Below are 22371 nucleotides of genomic sequence, written 5' to 3'. Positions count from 1 at the left end.
CAACTTAAAACAGTATAATGCTTGTTAAATTTGCTTGTAGAAGTAGATACCAGAGCTTCCACCAGGGGGAGCTTGAAGATCATTCATATCCAAGGAGCTTATGGGGTGGAGCATTGATGAATCCATGGGTAGAACATCTGTAGCTTCCTACATCAGGTTTTCCTTAAAATTCATTGCTGGAAAACAATTGCCCTGGCTTCGGTATGGCCTTTTGTGATGTCCCTACCTCAGATTCATCCCATTCTCCACTTAAAGGACAGTTTTGTACCTGTCTCTTCCCCTTGGGAGCACTGGACAGCATCTTCCCATGTGACACCTTCTAAGACAGGTAAAGCTGTAACACCATGATCCAGCATGCAAGAGCCACATCCACACACAGCCTTCTTTGCTGCATTGCCGATGAAAGTTGGATACTTTTCACCTTCCACTTTGAGATGCTCACACCAGCTTGTTGAACTGGCTGCATGCATCTAGGAATGAAGATTCACATCTGGATCTAGTACATCTAGCAGACATACCTTGCATGCCTAGTTGGCTTCAGATGGCATGGAGGCAGAGCCATTCACTTTATCATGGCTTCTGAATAAGCTACCATAAGTAACCAAGCAAGGGGGGGGGGGGCTGTGATCTCAGGGTTTCCAGGAGCAGACCCAATAGTCTAGCCTCATGGTAGGGAACCTTTTTTGAGTCTGTGGAGAGCCTGAGTTGGCAGTGGGAGGGCTGCACAGTTGGGATAACAGGGTCCAAATTACCTTCTGAAACCCTTTAGTATGCAGTGAGCAGGGTTTAGCTAGCGAATTTTGGTTAGAGAGTAGACATTACCTGATGCAATCACACACCCAGAGATGCTTGCAGGTAATAAAACAATGGAGTTGTTTACTGTAGAAAATACATAACGTGGATAGAAAAGTTTCTTGTGCTAGTCTAATCAGTCTGGAGAAGAACAAGGCAGTCATGCTTCCTTCTTTTTTCTCTTAGAGCATAGTTAAAACTTGAGATCAGACAGACAAGTGCGATATGGAGGAGGAAGCTGTAAACAGGATGCAACCTGAAACATATCGGTCTATACATCATGGGGATGGAGAAGTATGCTGATAGGTTAAAGGTACAGGGATAGTCTGGGAATGTGGAGGTCCTTCACTCTCTCTGCCTTAACGCCATGCAAATCCCTCTTCTGCAAGCTGAGTTCCACCCAAAATCCCAACATGCATCCCCAGTGGTAGGTGTGACTGGGGGCAAAGGTGGACATGGGAAAAGTGCATGGAGCAATGGATCACAGTGGGAGGCATTATCACAGATCAAGGAAACAACAATCCTCTTAGGGAGAAGCACTTGAGAAAGGCACAGAGCAGAGCTGGGGTATGTGTGTGTGTGGCAAAAGTTTTGAGGGCCATATAAAGAGGCCTAGAGGGCCATGTGGTTCCCTCACAGGCCTGAGGTTCCCCAACCCATGACACCAAACAGCTTCTCAAAATTAAGAGATCAAATGAGAGCTTATCCATTCATTTATTTACTTTGGACAGCAGTGCTCTTCATCCAAGAAGGCTCCCAGCGCTGCTTAAATAAAATCCCCCAATAAAAAATAATAACAACCAATAAAAGGTTTAAGAGCATGGCTAACAATCATTCTGTGATAAAACAGCTTTGAAATCAAATCTAAAAGGTCTGGGCAAATAAAGGCATTTTTATCTGGTGATGGAAAGAAGAAAGTGATATGATAGCCATGTTCAAATATATAAAAGGATGTCACATAGAGGAGGGAGAAAGGTTGTTTTCTGCTGCTCCAGAGAAGCGGACACGGAGCAATGGATCCAAACTACAAGAAAGAAGATTCCACCTAAACATTAGGAAGAACTTCCTGACAGTAAGAGCTGTTTGACAGTGGAATTTGCTGCCAAGGAGTGTGGTGGAGTTTCCTTCTTTGGAGGTCTTTAAGCAGAGGCTTGACAACCATATGTCAGGAGTGCTCTGATGGTGTTTCCTGCTTGGCAGGGGGTTGGACTCGATGGCCCTTGTGGTCTCTTCCAACTCTATGATTCTATGATTCTATGATTCTAAAGTTTTCACATCAGGCAAATCTCCCTGGGGAGAGCATTCCACAACTGGGGCATCAAACTGTGATTCTATGCTCTAGTGCTAAGTGCATGCTCATGAGTGTATCCCTTGTGGCTAGAAGCCATTGATAGAAGCCATTGTTGGAAGGTGCTCCGCATACGCATGTAGACCTCTTCTATCCAGGAGGGAGGACTCTAGTCCAGCCAGGGTCTCATCTCACATGAAGGAGTGCTAGTGTGTATATCATGATGGAGAGAGTGGGGGTGGGACAGAGCTGCCGTGCATGTTGGGGGCACATGCCTCCCCTGTCTTCTTCATCCATCCACATATGGATGTAGGTGTGTGTGTCATCCATGCTTACAGTTCAAGTAGCGAAGGCGGGTATTTTCAGGATCAGTTAAGCACGATAAAGGTGACTGTGATCTTGCAAAATATTGTCCTGGGTGTGCAAAGCTAGACTGCTCAGGTGGGGAGATTTTATACTTGTGGAGGTATCTGCCTACTGCAAGTGATTAAAAAACAAACCAACCAGAAATGTTCCTTAAAAAAAAGAAGAAGACAAAACAAGCTTGCATTCTTCAAATGGAAATTTGCCTTTCAGTTTCAAGCTGTCGCTATTTCCTGTTTTCTGTGAGTGCTGAGATGCAGCCTTGAAACTCTTACACAGCCTAATTATTATAATCCTCTCAGAGCTTAATTATTGGGAGCTGATGCTGGTGCAGGCAAGCTTAGTTGACAATCTGGCTCCATGCAGCTGGATCCCAGCATTGTGCTTGGCAGTGTCATGCAAAAAGAATCCACTTGGTGAAGTCATCTAAAATAATTATGCCTTAAATATGCACTGTTTCTGCCAAGCCATGTGCTACTGAAACACAGAATCCAGATGCCATGAATTTTCTATTCTCTCCAGCTTCAAATCTGCCATGTGCAGGAAAGAGGTGCATTATAAAACTTCCCCCTTGCCTTTTCCAGTGCAGGAAAGCTTTAATTAGGCATAAATGAGTTTGATCAATGAATCATTAACTTCCATTAAACTTTAAGTAGATTTCCTGACCCGGCTACTTCATTTTGAATTTAATCTGGTACACACTTGATAATTAGAATGAAAGGGGATGAAAGCTGGAGGCTACCCTCAGGCTTTCACACAAAATAGAGTTGAGTCAGCTAATAAGTTATGTTATAGTCAGCTTATAAGGGCAGGAATTAGCCGTAAAGTGTGATTTCCCTAGGAAAAGTGGAGGGTGAAGTGAACTGGCTCTTTGTTTTGATTTTGAAATTTGTTCCGGAATAGTCCATCCTGAGGCTTTAGAATTCCTTGCCAACCATACCCTGCCAGTGCAACAGATATTGTTCCAGATTATGTGCAGAGGGTTGTTTTGGAACCGTGAAGCTGCAGAGTTAATGTCTCACTGATGGCTCAGTTATCTTTAGGATGAACCAACGACATGTTTAGAAGATCCCAGACTATTCAAAACTACAAGCATGCCACCACTGGTATTTTCCAGCAATCCCTATGAACTCACTAGTCAGTGACTCTGGACTCAGTTCAAGCATTTGATTTTTTTCTATGAGCATTCTCCTGCAATTTCCTTTATATAAAACAACAACAACATTCTCTATCAATTAATGGGAAAAGTAACTGCATTCAAGAAATTTCAAAATGGCAAGAAAATTTCAGTGAAATTTTTATCGAATTTCACCGCCCAAACTTGCCCAAATGTATAGAAATCAAGGTAAAGAATGCTGGAAATGTAAAGAGAAAGAGGGGGATTTCTTCCACATGTGGTGGACGTGTACTAAGGTGAAAGCCTATTGGGACATGATATATAATGAATTGGAAAAGGTTTTTAAATATACTTTTAATAAAAAACCAGAGGCGTTTTTGTTAGGTGTAATTGGAGATGAAATTCCTAAAAAAGATGTAAATTTGTTTATGTATGCTACAACAGCAGCAAGGATACTTTTGGCCCAGAAATGGAAGCAGCAGGAACTTCCAGTATTGGAAGAATGGCAGACTAAAATGATAGGTTTGAGTTGAAATATTTTGTAATGTTAATATTGGGAGCTGGTTTACATCTAACAAGGTAAATTTTATTAAGAAAGAAAGAAGGTAAATAAGTGGTTATAGAAATGCTAAGATGTAAGTGATTATCTATCATAGAATAGAATCATAGAATCATAGAGTTGGAAGAGACCACAAGGGCCATTGAGTCCAACCCCCTGCCAAGCAGAAAACACCATCAGAGCACTCCTGACATATGGCTGTCAAGCCTCTGCTTAAAGACCTCCAAAGAAGGAGACTCCACCACACTCCTTGGCAGCAAATCCCACTGTCAAACAGCTCTTACTGTCAGGACGTTCTTCCTAATGTTTAGGTGGAATCTTCTTTCTTGTAGTTTGGATCCATTGCTCCGTGTCCGCTTCTCTGGAGCAGCAGAAAACAACCTTTCTCCCTCCTCTATGTGACATCCTTTTATATATTTGAACATGGCTATCATATCACCCCTTAACCTCCTCTTCTCCAGGCTAAACATGCCCAGCTCCCTTAGCCGTTCCTCATAAGGCATCGTTTCCAGGCCTTTGACCATTTTGGTTGCCCTCCTCTGGACACGTTCTATGAAAGCCAGAGAGTGGGATGGGGGAAAGTCGAAGCTCAGTTTGAGCAATGTTTTTGGTCATGAGATTATTTAATGGAATGTGATTACGGTAAAATGTAAACTTAATAAAATTATTATTAAAAAAAGAAAAATTCTTATCGAATTTCAGCTGCACAGATTCTTATGGATGTAGTGCAGGTTTTTTGCCATGCTTACCTTTCTTTGAGGTGGCTGAGGGATGTTTGTGTTGTGGCAGCAGCATCAACAGCAATAGCCAGGGGTGCTGACTCCCCCCCCCCATTGAGGGGCCCTGCTCTCCTGTAAATGGCAGGGGATGGCAGCCCCCTCAATATTGATGGGGCTTAGCCCCCTCCCTACAAATATTGAGGGGGATGAAGGCCCTTTCTACCCCCTATAGTTGGTGCCCTGGCCACGACCGCAGTATCTCTTCCTTTTCCCTCCTGCTACCATTGCTTTTTTCATAAGTCCTTTTAGTAAAAGGAAATAAAAACCATGGAGAAGTGTGTTAAAAGGTGCCACTGATTTAAAAAATCTGCCCCCTTGAAGTGTTAGCAGAACCACGGAGTGTTTTAGAAGTCCCCAGCCATTTATCTGACGTTTTAGAAGACATTGCTCATTAGAGAATCCATGTGATGCACCAAGCTAGTTGTGATCTTTGACAACCACTCTCATCACCGAGAGGTGAAGGAGTAGGAAAAAAGGAAGGGAAAGCCACACTTGCAGAACTAGCCATTCTGTACCACTTATTAGTTTTCTGAGAAAGTTTTTATTTTAAAGTCAAAGAGCCTGTTTGTACATCAGCCTGGTACAAACAAAAGTAGTTTGATCAAATAAGGAACAGATAAGGCAGTGTTGAAACTTACAGGGCTTTTCTCCTAACTCTGGTCAATTTCAACAGAGAGCAGCACACAGGGATGATGAAGGTGATGAAGGGGCAGGCAGGTGATGAAGAAAGATGGTGTGTGACTCCATCAAGAAACAGCAATGTCTGAATAAAAAACCCAGCACACACACAAAAACAGAAATTAGAACTAGTCAGTGCTGCAGTTGTGCTGGAAGTTCTAAAAAGGACCACTAAACAGTGGCACCTTAGGAAAAAGACAGGCCTTTGGTGATTTTAAAAGGATGCAATCTGGATTATCAAAAATAAATGAGTGGATGAATTGTGTGGATAGGAGAGAAGGGGCCATGTGAAAGTAACTCTGAGCAATTGATGCCTCTGACTTATTCATACCTTCTAAGAATGTTACTGTGATAGTCGCCTCTCTTTTCAGAGGAGCAAAATGCTTCAACAAGGCTTGCTGCCTCTTGTTCATTTGCAAAGCTCTCGTGTAAATAGGAAGGATTCCCAGTTCCTCTTGCAAAGGATTAGGGACAGAAGCTCAATTAGCCACAAAGGAGCTGAATTTCTTATGATGCATTAATAATAATAAGAGGCCGAAAAGACCCCTGGGAGCTGTCAGTCAGCCGGAATCTTCTGAAGCCTTGCAGCATTACTTTGAAAAGCCATCATGGTTCTGTTCAGCCTGCAGTGCAGTGATACTACAAGTGTCAACTTGTCACATTTTATTTCCATTCACACGATGCAGCGGGAACAACAGAATGAAAAGTGAAGGGACATCTTCTTGCCACCCTTTTAGAGTCATATTCTTCCCCGCTCCAGCAAATGCAGCAACAGCAGCGCCATCTGCACTGGAGCAGAGGTGACAGCAGGCGAGGTGACCCTGTCATTCTTCTGCCTCAGGAAGGAAGAGTGTTACATCCCGCCAAAGCTTCCTTCTCTTGAGCTAACCACCAGGGTTGGAACTGCGGCACCTGCTCCTGACTGCAACGAGGAAAATGGGAAGCAGAATTGCTCTGAGGACATGGAGAGTGGAGGCAGATGTCACCTGGCAAAAACACACCAGCCGGCTACTTATTGCTGGGCCTAAGCTCCAGAGAAAAATCAGTATGAAAGTCACTCAAAGTCCTGTGCACCAGTTCTCCTCCTGCCAGCACAATGATGTTAAGAGGGAAAATGTAGGTTGGGAATGCTTTGTTTCCCTCAGAAATATCTTGTGTGGCCCTTAGTGAAATAAGGAAGTATATCGTTATACAGTGGTACCTCGGGTTAAGTACTTAATTCGTTCTGGAGGTCTGTTCTTAACTAGAAACTGTTCTTAACCTGAAGCACCAGTTTAGCTGATGGGGCCTCCTGCTGCCGCCGCGCCGCCACTGCACGATTTCTGTTCTCATCCTGAAGCAAAGTTCTTAACCCGAGGTACTATTTCTGGGTTAGCGGGGTCTGTAACCTGAAGCGTATGTAACCTGAAGCGTATGTAACCCGAGGTACCACTGTAGATCAAATGGTGTGCATGTGCCATGTCATGTGATCAGTTATATGGGGCGGGGCTTACCTGGGCCCTCCCAATATTTTATTCAAGTTGCTAGCCGTGGATCCCAGTAATATTAACAGGGACAATAAAGGTAAAGGTAAGGTAAAGGACCCCTGGAGGTTAAGTCCAGTCAAAGGCGACTATGGGGTTGTGGTGCTCACCTCACTTTCAGGCCGAGGGAGCTGACGTTTGTCCACAGACGGCTTTCTGGGTCATGTGGCCAGCAGGACTAAACTGCTTCTGCTAAAAGGGGACACTGTGACGGAAGACAGAGCGCAGGGAAACACCGTTTACCTTCCCACCACAGCGGTACCAATTTATCTACTTGCTAGGTTGGCAGGAGCTGGGATAGAGCAATGGGGGCTCACTCCATCACAGGGATTCGAACAGGGACAATACATACTCCCTGATTAGATAAGACTACCAAGATAGTGTCTTATATCGAATTCTTGCCAAATGCCCAGTGGAAATGGATCAGGAAAACCAGTCTCATCCCGCAATGCTTACAGCTGAGCAGATCTCACTGAGCTGACTCCCCATCACCTTGCTCATAAACTGAAGTTCCAAGCAATTTTTATAGTTTTCTGTGGTGGAATACAGTCATACCTCGGGTTACAGACGCTTCAGGTTGCGTGTTTTCGGGTTGCGCACAGCGCCAAACCCGAAAGTACCGGAACGGGTTACTTCTGGGTTTCGGCACTCATGCATGCGCAGAAGCACTAAATCGTGCTTTGCGCATGCTCAGAAGTACCGAATTGTGACCCGCGCATGCGCAGACACAGCGCTGCAGGTAGTGAATGCTGTGGGTTGCGAATGTGCCTCCCGCATGGATCATGTTTGCAACCCGAGCATCCACTATACTTCCTTCCCCTTTGCCTTAGCAATTAGGTCTTGAATTGCCTGCCAACATTAGACCAGTGATGACAAACAAAGATCCAGCATCCATGTTGGCACCTGTACTTCAAGCACCCCGTCTGCACTTTCAGATATGACAGATTGGGAGAGATCCAAGAAAGGGACAGGAAGATACAATAGGAATATCCCTTTTGAACTCTTTAGACCCATAAACAGCCAAGACATTATTTAAATCAATGCATAAATATTGTGAAATCCTGCAGTAATCTTGAAAGAGATTCTCTTTATAATTAAAAGTTTGACAGTTCCTTTGATTTTTGCTGCCTAATTAGGAGGCAATTAAGTAAGAGCAGGCAATCTTTTTGATCACAAAATATGTTCACAGCAGAAACAGAACTTCTCTGGGATGCAGTTCTTGATGGCTGCTGGAGCATGGTAGAGAAAGGTAGAGGCTCTCAATATCTAAATTGCCAGCAGTTTGTTCCTAATATTGACACTAATTAGAACACTGGGTGGCATTCTCTGCAAAGACTGAATGCGCATGGTATAGATTTTCAGACTGCATCTTTCATTCTTCCTTGGCAAAACGTGTTTCATATTTCCCCCTATTATCCAGATCAGTATTGATTTCTTTATAATATGTGTTTATTGCTTTTGTGCATGTTTGTCTAAAACAGGGTTGGGGAACCTCCAGATGCTGCTGCAATACAAGTTGCATCATACACGACCGTTGGCCATGTTGGCTGGGGCTGATGGGAGTTGAAGTCCAACAACTTTTGGGGAACCAGAGGTTCCCCATCCCCACAGGTCTTAAAAGTGGTTAAATCTAACTTAAAACAGCAGGTAAATCTCAAAAACCAGGAAATGACAAAACCAACAAGAAATCAACAATAATTTCATATATAACAACAAACATAAGAACCCCAATTATATTAATTTAATTTAAAATATCTACTATTGTTTTTGTTTTATTAAAAAAAGATGAAGGGATTGGAACTTCCTATGCTGAATCAGTTCCAATAAGCCTGCAATCTCCATAAGCCATAAGATGGGCACAGAGAGTATTGCATTTCTCTAACTGCTCAGACTATTATTAATTATTTCATACATGGGATGGGGGGCAGTTGTAGTATGTCCCCAGTATTTGGCATGGGGGCTGACGCCATGGAATTATCTATGGGAACTGTAATGTAGACAGAAAGAAAGGGAATCAGATTTCTCCTCCATCCCTAGGTGCCAGGCTTGTGGAGTGCCATTGTCGCAGGCTATCTACCTAATCAATCCACTGAATATCTGAAACAAACAATGTTAAATGCTCTCTGCTTCCCTGAGTGGTGAGAACTAGTTCTGGGGCAGTTGTTGCTGGGTGTGGTCTCCTTGGAGGTGAGAAGGCCCAAGGTGTGAGTGCCTGCTTGGATATTTCACAGGTAAGCAACCCCTCACCTCTCTCACTGTGATGCAGTTCCAGACAACTTGGACAAGGGAAACTTATTCTTTGTGGAGGTGGTGCGTCTCCATATAATAACACCATTCCAAGATACATACATACATACATACATACATACATATATATATGTATGTGTCTTTATATCTGTACCTATATCTCTCAATATCTACACATCTATATCTGCACCTATATCTCTCGATATCTACACATCTACACATACCTACACATATTTGGAGAGGAGAGGGAGAGGCAGAGGCAATGGGCAGTAATACATCCTCTGTGGCCCCCTTTTGTGGTTCTTTTTTTTAAAGTGAGAAAGTCAAAAAGAGTTGGCATCGTTTCTTTTCATCCCCCGGGCAAGTTTAGGTCTTCACCAAGTGATGGAACTTGCCGCATTGAGCATTAGGGACTTTGGAAAGGTAACTGGGAACAGAGGAATAGCTGAGAAACTGATACTCCAATCAGAGCGACTCGATAGCTCTGCTCTTCAACCTGCCTCTAATAGCTCCTTGAAGCTTAGCTGCAGGCATCCTTGAAAACTCGCATTATGAAAAACCTGGAACTGAAAATCAGGAGCATCGTTGTCAAATCACTCCAGCAAACTTCAGCGATGTCCCGGCCATTAGTAACTGACCTTTGCGTTGTCCTAACTGTTGACCTCAGGTTCCAGCAGTCTATATACGGACACTACAGATAACATTTGGAGCGCCTTTAAATCTCTCTGGGTGACCTTTATGATTACAGTGACTTCCAAGAGGGAAAGATACATATATAGAAGGATGTCAGAGAAATGTCTCGGCAGCAGGAGCATCCATTCAAAACAGCAAATGGGCTGTTAACAAGGCTGTCCTTTGCTCTTGTCTGCCTGGTGTGCAAAGATCACAGCTTTTTCTTTTCTTTACGAAGACCTGAGCATTGTGGTTTTCCACCTTTCTAGGCCTTCTCACCCTTGAAAGTGCATGGACAGTTTTATATATGAGCACACTGAAGTATATAGGGCACTATCCATTCATTTACTGCTGGAAAAAACATGAAAATGAGCAGACCAATTATACCTTGCCAAGGAAAGGAGAATCACAGGCAGACAAACCTCAAAATCCAAAGCCTTGGGGGCCTTGCACCGGCAGGGCAGAAGTGTGGGAAATGTCCCCCCTGCCATGTGTGTGGCTTGAATACTTTGATCCCTGAATCGGGGCAAGATTAGGGAGCTTTGGACCTGCCCCAGCACACCTCTTTCTTCTCCTCTGTGCTGTTAAAGCACAAAAGCAGTAGGGAGATGGTTATGATGGTTTCTGTGGCTGCAAGGAGACATCTCAGGATGGACATTCCCCTCTGCCTGTGGATCTCTCTCTCTCCATGAGCAAAGGGGGAGATCCATTTTCTTCTATGGATCCTGCGATGCGCCCCAAGAAACCCGAGGATTGTGCCCTAAATGTAATTTAAGGGAAATTAAAGTTCAAGTTTAGAGCTTTGCTCTAGCCTGCACCCATAGGAGTTATTAATGTAACCTTGTGATAGTCACTTTGTTAATGGAAGTGTATGTTAAAGTCTCAAGTGAATTGTTTTGCTGACTCAGATCAAGTGCAATAGAAATGCAAACAGCAATAACAATTCCACTTTCAAGTTTCTCTAGTTTTTGTTCACAGGTCTATAAATAATAAAAGCTGAGATCAAATTTTACTTAAATAGATTTATTTTTTTTACCATTTGAGTGGGTTTTTTCACATTTTGAAATTTTGCATTTGAAATTTAGTTGTAAGAAATGCCTTTGAAAGATCAAAATCTTGTTGGTGAATTTTAAGGTGTTCATGACATGAACTAGTTGCATTACATCTTAAGTTCCAATGAATCTCTAACAGCACCAGAACAGATAATAATAATAATAATAATAATAATAATAATAATAATTTAATAAATCAAATTAGTAAAACCTTCATTTTATCCCCCCCATCAAGTCAATTCTACGTGGGAGAATTTGCTAAAGAATTTCTTCAGTTTTTTTTAGCTCTACAAAATATCCCACATTTTGCAAAATCCATTTTGCACAATTCATGCTTGGCTTTCAAGTGTTCATGAACAATTAACAATTTCAATTTATGTTTGTTCAAGCACAACAATAGCTAAGTTCAGTTTGCCGCTATTCAGTGATCTATTTCAGTTTTATCCATGATGAATGTCAAGTGGTGTTTTTATGTCTGATAGGTTAGGTGTCAGACGGTGTTTTGTATGTGCATGCTTACTTTCCCCCAAAATATATTGAAGTTGCAATGCCATAGACTGTCAGAATAGTAATGATTTCAAGTGTGTAATTTATATCAAATAATAATTCATTTTCAGAGAGTAATTATAGACATGTTGTATTTGGCAATCAAAGAGAAAATATATTTTTACCTTCAGATTCATGACAAACTATTCTAAGTTTCGGTAATTATTTATAGTGCAAAGAACTAAAAAGGCATTTGCTACTGACTGTAAGGACAGTTCCATTAAAAAAAATCCCCCTGGAACTGGGAAGGGACCCTGAGGTTCATCTAATTCTAGCTCCTGAAATGCAGGAATATCATGGTGGTTATTGATCCCTGTTAAAGTCGGAAAGGTAGAAGAAGCAATGATTTGTGCAACAATGGGGCCCTGAGGTGTTGCATCACAACCTCTTGGACCAGCTGGACTTGAATGTGTGACTTGTCAGCATCTAAGGGCTGTGATACCAGGAAGCACTTCTAATATCTGAAGAAAGGAGGAACAGAAGGCTGGCAGGGACCAGACCAAAGACTGTCTGCTTTGCCAGCAAATGACTGTTTTCTTCTCTCCATGACTTCTGGCTACGTTGCCCACTAAATGCATCTTTAAAAAAGAGGTTGTGCATGACAAAAAAAAGAGGTCACAGATTTGCATATGCTAATATATACAAATAGATGCAAACTTATAAATTGTTACTGTAATTTAAATAGAAATACAATGCATGGCACTATTGTGGGGAAGGTTGCGGCTAGGTGACCTATGTGCTTGTTCAGCCTCCTGTCCGGGCACTAACAGTTGGGCAATTTCAAGGTCCCTGTTCCTTATCTTTAAGCAGACCTGGGCAGGATAGCCCTTCAAATAGAAGACTGTGCTCCGACAGTCCTTCAGGATACATGGCCAGCCTGCTTGTTGCTTTGTGTCCCCATGACGCTAAGAACAAAACATTTTCCCTCAGTTTCCAGAGGGAAACAACAACAACAACAGATTGTTAAATGGTGAAAGGAGGGAAAGTAAAGTTACATTATATTAAGATAAAATAGAGGACAAAAACTGGAAAAGATGACGCCACAACAGCAGCAAGAATACTTATCGCAAAGCACTGGAAGACACAAGATCTACCTACCAAGGAAGAATGGCAGATGAAGCTGATGGATTACATGGAACTGGCGGAAATGACTGGCAGAATCCGAGACCAGGGAGAAGAGTCGGTGGAAGAAGATTGGAAAAAATTTAAAGTATATTTACAGAAACATTGTAAAATTAATGAATGTTAGAAGGATGCTGGAAAGAAGTTATACGACTCTAGTTGAAATGTTATAAAGAATTAAGTATGAATAGATTGACAATGGGTAAAGGTTAAACTTAGGTTAAATTGCGTTAAGATAAACTATGGAACTAAATTTGAGAAAGAGGGAAAGGACTTGCTGGAACAATTAATTGAACTAGAATACAAAAAAGGGGGTGTGAGGAAGTTGAGGAAATAAGCAAATGAAAGATAAGGATAATACGGGGTCTTTCTTTTTTGTTCTCTTTTTTTTTCTTTTCCAATGTTTTGAGGTACTGTTGATGTTTTGTATTATTGTATTTCCTTTGTTTTTGAGGTCTTGTAATTGTTTATTGCTTGTATTTCTTTTTTTTTCCTTTTTTCTTTTTTGTGATACTTAAACTCTAATAAATATTTTTTAAAAAAACCTGGAAAAGATGGAAAGGACTTGCTGAAATAGCTAATTGAACTAGAATACAAAAAAGGGAGGTGTGAGGAGGTCAAGGAAACAAGTAAATGAAAGATAAGTTATGGGAAGATTCATTGTATTTTTTCTTTATTTTTTCTTTTTTCTTTTTTTCTTTATTGTGATGTGATGTTCTGTTTTTGCTTAGGATGCTGTTCTTTTTTTATTTCTTCTTTTTGTAACCTTTCAAATTTTAATAAATATTACTTTAAAAAAACAACCAAAACAGTTTCCAGAGGTCTTCTGGAACTGCTGCTGTAAACCTCTTCCTGCTCCACACAGATGGATAAGTCCAGATATGGGATTGGGGTGGGGAGTCTACGGAAGATGACCAGAAAGAGCACTTGTTTCCATCAGAGCTTCAAGGCATGTCCTTGAATGGCATAACACAGGTGGGTTGGCAAAGGAAGAAGCCAGAGCTAGATGTTAGCATGTACAAGGAAATGCATTATGAGTTCTCTGTCTCATGAGACTCTGAGCCATTGTGTCTTAGATACTCTAGTGTGCGTTTGCATCTGTTTAAATACATTAATTAATTAATTTTTATAATGAAATATTTTTAGATTGTGTGATTATTTGATTTTTTGATTATTTGATTGTTGTTAGCCGCCCTGAGCCCGGCTTCGGCTGGGGAGGGCGGGATATAAATAAAATTTATTATTATTATTATTATTATGTGTTCTGGTGTGATAAGTACTCAGGAAAGCTGTCTCTGGTGATATTTTGTTTTGCACTGAGACTACGCCATGGTGATTTGCACAATTGTAGCCAACTCAGCTTTTGTATGGCAAATCAATGAACCGCCCTGTTAGATGGTAATTTAGCTGCCCCTATTGACCTTGCTTGGATTTGAACCCTGGGCGTTAAGGCAAATGCCTACAGTGTCTAAACTAATCCTATGAGCTACTGAGTTCAAAAACAGGCATAGTCTGTTCTTGGCAGTTCTTGTGCTGACATGCAAGTGGGGAATACTGGGTATAATATTTCTGCCATTCAGGCCATAAATATATGGATGAAATATCTGGCTTTGGGGAAATTCATCCACCCTGAGCAAGTGAATATCTGGACCTTTGCCAGTTTCCTACTTTGACTCAGAGAATCTTTATGACAGAGTCAGAATTTCAGTAAGGTTTTCTTACAGGATGATGATTCTTGCAAATTATATTTTTAAGCAGTTTACTTCACTGCTACTGTACAGATGGTGTATTGTATATTTAATGTCATTCCCTGCTGGTTTTTTAAGTAACGTGACCGTACCTCTGCACCTTAGTGGGAATGGAGTACAGGGAAATCTTGAACTCTGAGGAAAACATTAGTGGCCTGGTACAGATCCAACATATCATATTGAAAGGTTCACAAATCATGGAAAGAGTGTCAGGTCTGTACGTTCCTCCCTCACTTTCCCCCTCTTCCCTCATGTGCTGAATTTGAGCAGAAATCCTTACTTGTTTGAGGCCAGAGCTCTCTGTTATATCTAAAATGGGGACAATCTTAAAAAATATGCAGTCAGAATCTATGAATTCACAGCTGGCTCATTACCTCAAGCCCCTGTAAAAGGCTGGGCAAAGAGGTGCCTCTTTAGCATGTGTTGAAAGGCAAACTGCATCAGCATCATTCACCCCAGAGAGAAGAGGGCATTCTATTAGCTGGGTGCCACCACTGAGAAGCCCCTAGCCCACATCAGCACACCATGTGCTTCACCCAACAGCAGGACAGCAAGAGGTGTCTCCCCAGCAGATCTTAATTGCTCTAAGGAGAAGACAGATTAATAATAATCCCTATAATAAAAAATAATAAAGTTTATCTTACCCAAGGCAGAACAAGGTGAGCAATTAGATGTAGCAAGAGTGGTTTGATGACACCCTCGGTCATTTGGTTTTACTGATGGGCTGGGGGCTAATTATTTTATATAGAGGATTCAACTATATTATGTGGTAAAGAAGAAAATATTTCACAACTTCATATCCCCATCTATAAAGGTATATATCTCTATATATCTCCTCCCTGTTTAAGAAAGCCTACTCTCAGATTCTTGAGGGCAAGAAGTTCAGCTGTTGTTCTGAATGTCTTAATTTGTTCTACATGGAAAAACTATGACTTCAGATTTCACGGTGAGAACATAACTCAAGAGCAAGAAATCAATAGTTTCATGCGCACAGTTAAGCAAAATTGGGTTTCATATTGGTAAGCAGATCAAATTAATGCTTAGATCTGTAGTTTTGTAACTACCAACACTGCAACTTTAATTGCTCCTAGAATCTGAAATTAATCACTCTGGGTTTGTGATATAAACAGCATCCCTGAAAGTAATGGGTCAGTTGGTTGATGCACGAAAATAGTTGACAGAAATGGTTTGCCCCCCTCCTTTCATTTTTCTTTCTTTTCTTCCAGAGAATTGAATCTACCCTTGGCTATGTATGCATTGATATTTTTTCCCTCTCCCTAAAGTATTGAGTAAGATATGTGCGAGAAAACAAGCCTGCATCCTAGCAGAAAACACCACAAGGAGATTGATGGGAAATTTCTCACTGCAGGGAAGAAAGACTTTTGCAGATGTTAGTTTTTCCTTGCAGTTCTTAAAGACGTGTCAATGAATGGAGCGCTCTCCATATGCCATTTTTCTTTGCAGCTGCGATTCCTATTTTCTATTAATTAGTCTTATTTTAACAGATCAATTAAATAAAGCTCTTCACACCTACACTCCCTCTGCACAGCCAACAAGTTACTGCTCTTTAAGTAGCTTGATTCATTTCTGACATATAATAAGAGAATCCTGACTGCTTCCTTCCCCCTTTCTTCAGAGGCAAAATATATTGATCACCCACCCCCCCTTTTCATTTTAGAAAAAAAAGGGAAATGTTGGTAATTTTATCTGTGCTGGTCTAAAGAGGATTTACAGCACAATGCTAAGCATATTCACTCAGTATAAGTCCCAGTGTTTCTGATTGGAGTTACTCCCTACTAAATGAGTTTAGAATTGCAGCCTCAACGACTGAGAGAAAAATTCATCATCAATACAGAACACATAGATTGGGGCTACATGTTTCCCCTTCTCCCCACATGTCCCTGATAATGTATAGTTGGAAAAACCCCCACATGCCATGATGTCATTGTGTTGGAATATTCACCCTTCAAAAGTTGGTACACTCCAACTGCCATCAGCCCCAGCCACCATGGTCAGGGATGACCATTTGCAACATCTAATTATGATGCAAGCACCACTCTTCACCATCCATGCTCAAGCATGTGCCTCATAATGCCTCCATAAGATGAGCTTTTCAAGGGGTGTGGCATTTCCTATCACTGCCTAGCCCCAAATCAATCTGGGAGCTCCTGGGTGTCAGTGCTTACTAAATCAACATGGCACATTTCAGCAATGCTGCTTTCTTTCTCTCACACAAACCTGACAGATCCGTTGCAGCCAAACCCCAATTCCATTGGGCTCATTATTGCCTCTAACCTGTCTCAGAAGCAGCAGCAAAATCAGCAACTTCTCAGTGGGTGAGTTACAAGAGGACAGAGCACTCATCTGTTAAGTTGGGGAGAGGTGGGCAACGGCTGCCTCATGAGGCTGAATACCCCTGTTGTCTGGATCCCTGACCCATAGTGGTGAGGCCATGACCCCAGAAGCTCACATTCCATGGTGATGGGCCCAAACGTGACTATTATTGCTGCCAAGCAACAGGGGAAAGCAACTTGGGGGCATCTATTTTTACAGCAAGGCTCTTAACTTCACTGCCACATTCAAAATGAGACAGATCCCCCAAATATTTCATTCAGTAGGAATCTTATTTTATGTTTATGAGATATTTTATGATGTGACCCCAACACCCTCTGACTGGGATTCTACTACCCTGCTGGATGATGTAAATTGGGAGCACATTGGAGTCTCTCCCCCCCTTCCCAAACCCAGTTGTGATAGATCAGATGAGTTTTAGTGATCTTAAAAGTATATTAAGCTACAACTATAAGAGAATCAAAGAAAAAGACCATAGAGAGAATAAGCATTACAAGCAAACATTCTCACGCATCTAGGACCTGTTCCTTCTTTCTAACTTGTTTGCCTTTTGTACCCCCATATCCTATTCTAACTTGGGGTGCCTCTTTCTGATTGGCTCCCTAAATCACCATCAGTCACAGCCTTTCACCTATTTCCTTGCCCTTCCTGTCCCAGACAAGAATATTCCTTCATCTCAACCTGCCTCATAATACATGTGTACCCTGTTTTGCTTCACTATTCCATCTTTACTTTAGGCATCTGTCAAAGTATGCTGCTAAAATGCTCCTAACTAAGCACATTGCTGCTGATATCTGCGCCGTAAGCATATTTTTTATTGAAACCCTGTGCTCATCAATTCTATGCTTGCAACATTGCCCAAACATTTTGTATCTGCCTTACTATACTTCTGATTATCTTGTAAGACAAAGCAGTCAGTATTGCTATTGAACAGCTCCACCACTGGTCAGTTTACCCTAGTATTTAGTTGAGATCTGCCTCCTTGCATTTTCTACCCATTTGTTCGAGTCCTGCCTTCTAGCAGAACAAGTCTGCTGCTGTGTCTTCCTTGTGACAGCTCTTCAGATCTTGGAAGACACCCGTCATGTCTCCCCTTAATATTTCTTCTTCCTCATGAGGAATGGTTGAAATAATTGGGTATGTTTAGCCTGATAAAGAGGAGACTGAGAGGAGATATGATAGCCATCCTCAAATTTATAAAGAGCTGTCACATGGAGGATGGAGCAAGCTTGTTTTCTCCTTATCTGGAGGCTAGGACTCAAACCAGTGGCTTCAAGTTACAAGAAAGGAGATTACAACTAAACATCAGGGAGAACTTTCTGATGGTAAGAGCTGTTTGACAGTGAAACAGACTCCTTCAGGAGGTGGTGGGTTCTCCTTTCTTGGATGTTTTGAAGCAGAAGTTGGGTGGCCATCTGTCATGTATGAGATTCTTGCACTGCATGGGGTTGGACTAGATGATTCTTGGGGTCCCTTCCAACCATAGGTGCCAACTCCCTGAGGCCCTGTGTGCCCAAGCACCCACAAAATTCCCCACGAAGGGGCTGGGCACCCACAGATATTGGTGCTAGGGCCATGCACCCACAGTTGGGGGGCCAAGTTGGCACTCCTGCTTCTAACTTTACAATTATTTGATTCTTCATTTCTCATAGGAGTTGGTTTCCTGATCACCCTCCTCTAGGCATGCTCTAATTTGTCAGTGCCCTTAAAACGTGTCTACGACAAGTCATGCTTTTTAATTTCAACAGATCACCAACTCGATACATTCTGCAACCAGTCTGGCAGATGCAGGACAAGAAAATGTTCTGGCATCATTATACCGGGGTTTGATTTTAACGGAACATGTTCTGACAACAAAGGAACAAACGCGAGGTTGCCATCGTGTCAGCCTCAATCTTCCTTGTTCTCGTTGTGTGTGGCAAAGGGAGAAGGTGAAGAAGTTGATGTTTATCAATGAGATCCTACAGTTAAAGGTCAAAAAATTGTGATGCCACATGAGAGGGGATGTCTCTCTCTCTCTCTCTCTCTCTCTCTCTCTCTCTCTCACACACACACACACACACTTTTGCTTGCTCATTCACATGTTATTAAGGCTTGAAACCTTTGCAACAGGGGAAGAAGTGCTGCTGAACATTGGTACTTCTGAGGTTTTTCGTTTTTTAAAAAAATAAATAAACTAAAAAAGGCATATGTTCAAGCTGCAAATCTCTTCTAATATCTCCTCTCCTCTGTATCTCCTCTAATAACAATTGATCACTGAGCTATGGAGAGAGCCTCCTGCAGATACCATCTTATCAGGAGGCCATTCTACACAAGATAGTAATCATGCCTTTAGTGGTGTGGTACCTGCCCTGTGGAATTTCCTCCTGTTAAATATTAGACAGCAGCTGTGGCTCATCTTTCCGGCACCTTCTGAAGACTTTCTACTTTCCCATACTGGAATTGTATTTAGATGCTTTAATTCTTTTATTGCTTGTGTGTTTGCCACCCTGGGCTCCTTTGGAAGCAAAGGCAGGATACATACATATACATTTGCATGTGCATATCCATGCATTTATGGCGTGGGCAGAGAACCCTCCTCCAGGGCTCTCTGTCTGGTCCTCAGCATTCCTCCCATACCACAACCTCTCCCCAGTCACACTCTCTCCTCCCAGGCTTCACTCCCCATCACTGGCCTTTCTCCACACTCTCCTTGAGCAGCTTTTGGTTGGCTGGAATGCCCCCTTGATCTCTGATGGTGACTCTAGTTTGCTAGGATGGAGAACAGAGGTGTGTGTGAAACTGTTTATATATTCATTCCTCCACCCAGTTCCCCTCTGGCCCCATCCACCAATGACATGTGGCCCCCTGGAAGGTTGCCAGAAGGGCACATGGCCCTCAAGCTAGAAAAGGTCCCCCATCCTGTGTTAGGGTGAGTGATTTGGCAGTAATGCATTAGTTGGATTATTGTCCTCCTTGCCCTGGCAAGTATAAGATAAGCTGCTTTGTATGGGATGTTACAGGATGAAACACAATACGTTATAGAGTATAGCATTGCCCCAGATGACCTCTACAGGCCCTTCCCATCAATTAACACCATCCTTCATTGTTTCTGACCCTCTTTAACCTGTTCTAATGACTCCTATATGTATCTGTACTGCAGCAGAAAAAGAACAGCAAGAGTAAGAGGTTCATACACAATGGAGCATGTACTTAATCAGCCAAGGATGTCACTTCTCATCAGTAAAAGCCTTTCTGCCATTGTTCCCAACTCCCTTCCTCTGCTCCAGTGATGTAATGGGGGGCATATGGAACAGACACTATCTATTTATACAGGGGGTCATCCTCTTCCACATTGATGAGAACTGATGCTCTTTGCAGCTCATAGGCAACCCAAAGATCACTCCCTTTCTTTAAAAGCAAAAAATCTACCCGAGATTCTCCACCCTACTACAACATGGAGCTGAGCCTTATCCTGAGCCACAACACATGACCATCTAACTCAGACACATCCAATCCGATTGGTGAAATTTTCCCAGGTCTCAGGCAGAAATATCCCCCTGATCAGCTCTGCAATGTGGATATGCATTTTGCTGGAGATGGCAGAGACTAAGTTTGGTAACTTATGCATGCAAGCCATGCACTCTGCTACTAAGCTTCTACATGGGTTCTTTGTGACAGGATGTGGCTCATAGGTTGCTGCCGCTTGGTTTTCACTGGTCCTTTGCCACCCTGTTGCTTAAGGTCCTTCAGGTGGAGCTGCTGCTGATTTTTGATCCTGGGACTCCGTATGTACACAATATGTACTTTTCAGATCAGCTTCTGAATTATAGATCCCCACAACTAACAACAACAGTAAACAGCATAAGGGCCTGCCATTCTATCCACCCCTTAGGAAAACCCAGTTGTTTTCATTTTGACAGGCTAACACCTCTTTTTCTTTTAATAATGAGGAGGCCAGCATAGCATCTCCATGCAAGTGGCTTTATTGATTTCACCAGGACTGCTCTTTGGATTGAGGACCAAGTTGATTGGCATTACCCTCCGTAGCAACACTGAAATGAGCCCCATCTTGTGTCCTGTGGGCTCCAGTATATTTCCATCCTGCATTACCTCACACAGCTGCTTCCTTTTGGAATACAAACCCCAATCAAAGAATCTCTCCAACCTGGATTTGCTTTTTGAGCATTATGCTGGCTAGCTTCAAATGAGCAAAGTGCATTTAACCAGCCATTTATAAGCTTCAATTGCATGGCTTTGAAGGGATGCCTTTGTGGGCTTCTCCTTCCCTTCGTCCCCTGCCTCTTCGGTGCTAATGCTGTGACAGTTTCTTGCCAATCACAGCATTAGGCTCATATCTGTTTAAGCACACACGGGGGTTACTGTTTCCAGATTGCTTCATGCATACCTGAAACATTGTTTTCCTTTCCACTGGGTCCTTCCCACATTCATTACAGCCTGATAATGCCGTTCTTGGATACCAGCGAAAAACCGCCGCGCTACAAAGCACAGCAAGAGGCCAAGAAGAATAGCTTTGTTTACCTCTCTTTCTCCCCGCCTCGCCTTGTCCGTTTCCTGCTGCAAGATGTGCATGCTGACCCCAAAAAATAATGATTGCACCTAAGGACCCCGAGTGTAAATAGGAATCAACTAGCACTTGGGTTTCATCTCAGGTCACAAAGGAAGAGTGCATAATGGCTGGGCTGAATGTGTTTGAAAAGGAATTGTTTCTCACCAGCTGAATTTCTTAAGAGTGCAATAATAACTATAATTAAACAGAAATGGGCGGGGTGGTGGGGAGTGGGGAGACATTTCAAACTGCTGCAATTTTGTGCAAAATGCACTGCAATTATCTTTCTATTCCTAGCCCAATCGGGTACAAAGCTGTTTCTCTTCTCCTCCACCCCTTTGCTTTCTACACTCTTGTATAGCATCATTGCAGTTTTCTGTTGATGGCAGAAGCACACTGAATTTCACCAGACTGAGCTGCCTTGGAAGGTTTGATATTAATTGCACAGAACATTGTTACTCAGAGCACAGAGCAGCATGACTGACAAATCTGGCTCGGGAATGATGTTAGCAATTTTCTCGTTGCAGTGGTGATTATGGCAAGGAACATTATGTAGCTCATTTAGGAAGCTTCTTATTGTTTAGAATGGTGTGTGTGTGTGTTTTAAAGCACTGCAGAAGAAGAAAAAGGCAAAAAAAGGAGAAGAATTCTAATTTTTTTATTGCAACTAGTTTATAAAATACTACCAGATTCCATTTCCCCTCTTCACCCCTGGCCACAAGTCCTCCTTTAAATTCAGCCTCTTCATTTTCATTGAGGTACTGGCAAGATCTCACAGGCTGCCTTGACTTTTTTTTGGCTTGGAGTGTGAAAATAAAGAGTTCATTTAATTTAATAGCCAGCCTTAAGGATACAATCTATTAGCAAACTGGAGTGATGTAAGTGTTTAGCACCTTGGTGTGTAATTTCTGCGAGCTCTACATGGAAGCTCTTTGAAAGGAGCCGTAGCTTGGTGGTACAGCATACACTCTGTATGCAGAAGTT

General features: G+C 42.2%; 1 long non-coding RNA gene across 4 annotated transcripts in view; it reads left to right on the top strand.

Annotated features, from left to right (window-relative positions):
• Nucleotides 1-16512: 16512 nt before the first annotated feature.
• The window catches only part of LOC308474465, a 64202-nt gene continuing 58343 nt past the window's right edge, over nucleotides 16513-22371 (top strand). For all 4 annotated transcript variants that reach the window (XR_013984744.1, XR_013984745.1, XR_013984746.1 and 1 more), the window contains exon 1: nucleotides 16513-16822. This is a non-coding gene — a long non-coding RNA (uncharacterized lncRNA). The remainder of the gene's footprint in view (nucleotides 16823-22371) is intronic.

This window comes from Podarcis pityusensis (assembly GCF_964106645.2).
Source record: "Podarcis pityusensis genome assembly, chromosome: 3".
Classification (NCBI taxonomy): domain Eukaryota; kingdom Metazoa; phylum Chordata; class Lepidosauria; order Squamata; family Lacertidae; genus Podarcis; species Podarcis pityusensis.
This window is presented reverse-complemented; position numbering and strand designations above follow the sequence as displayed.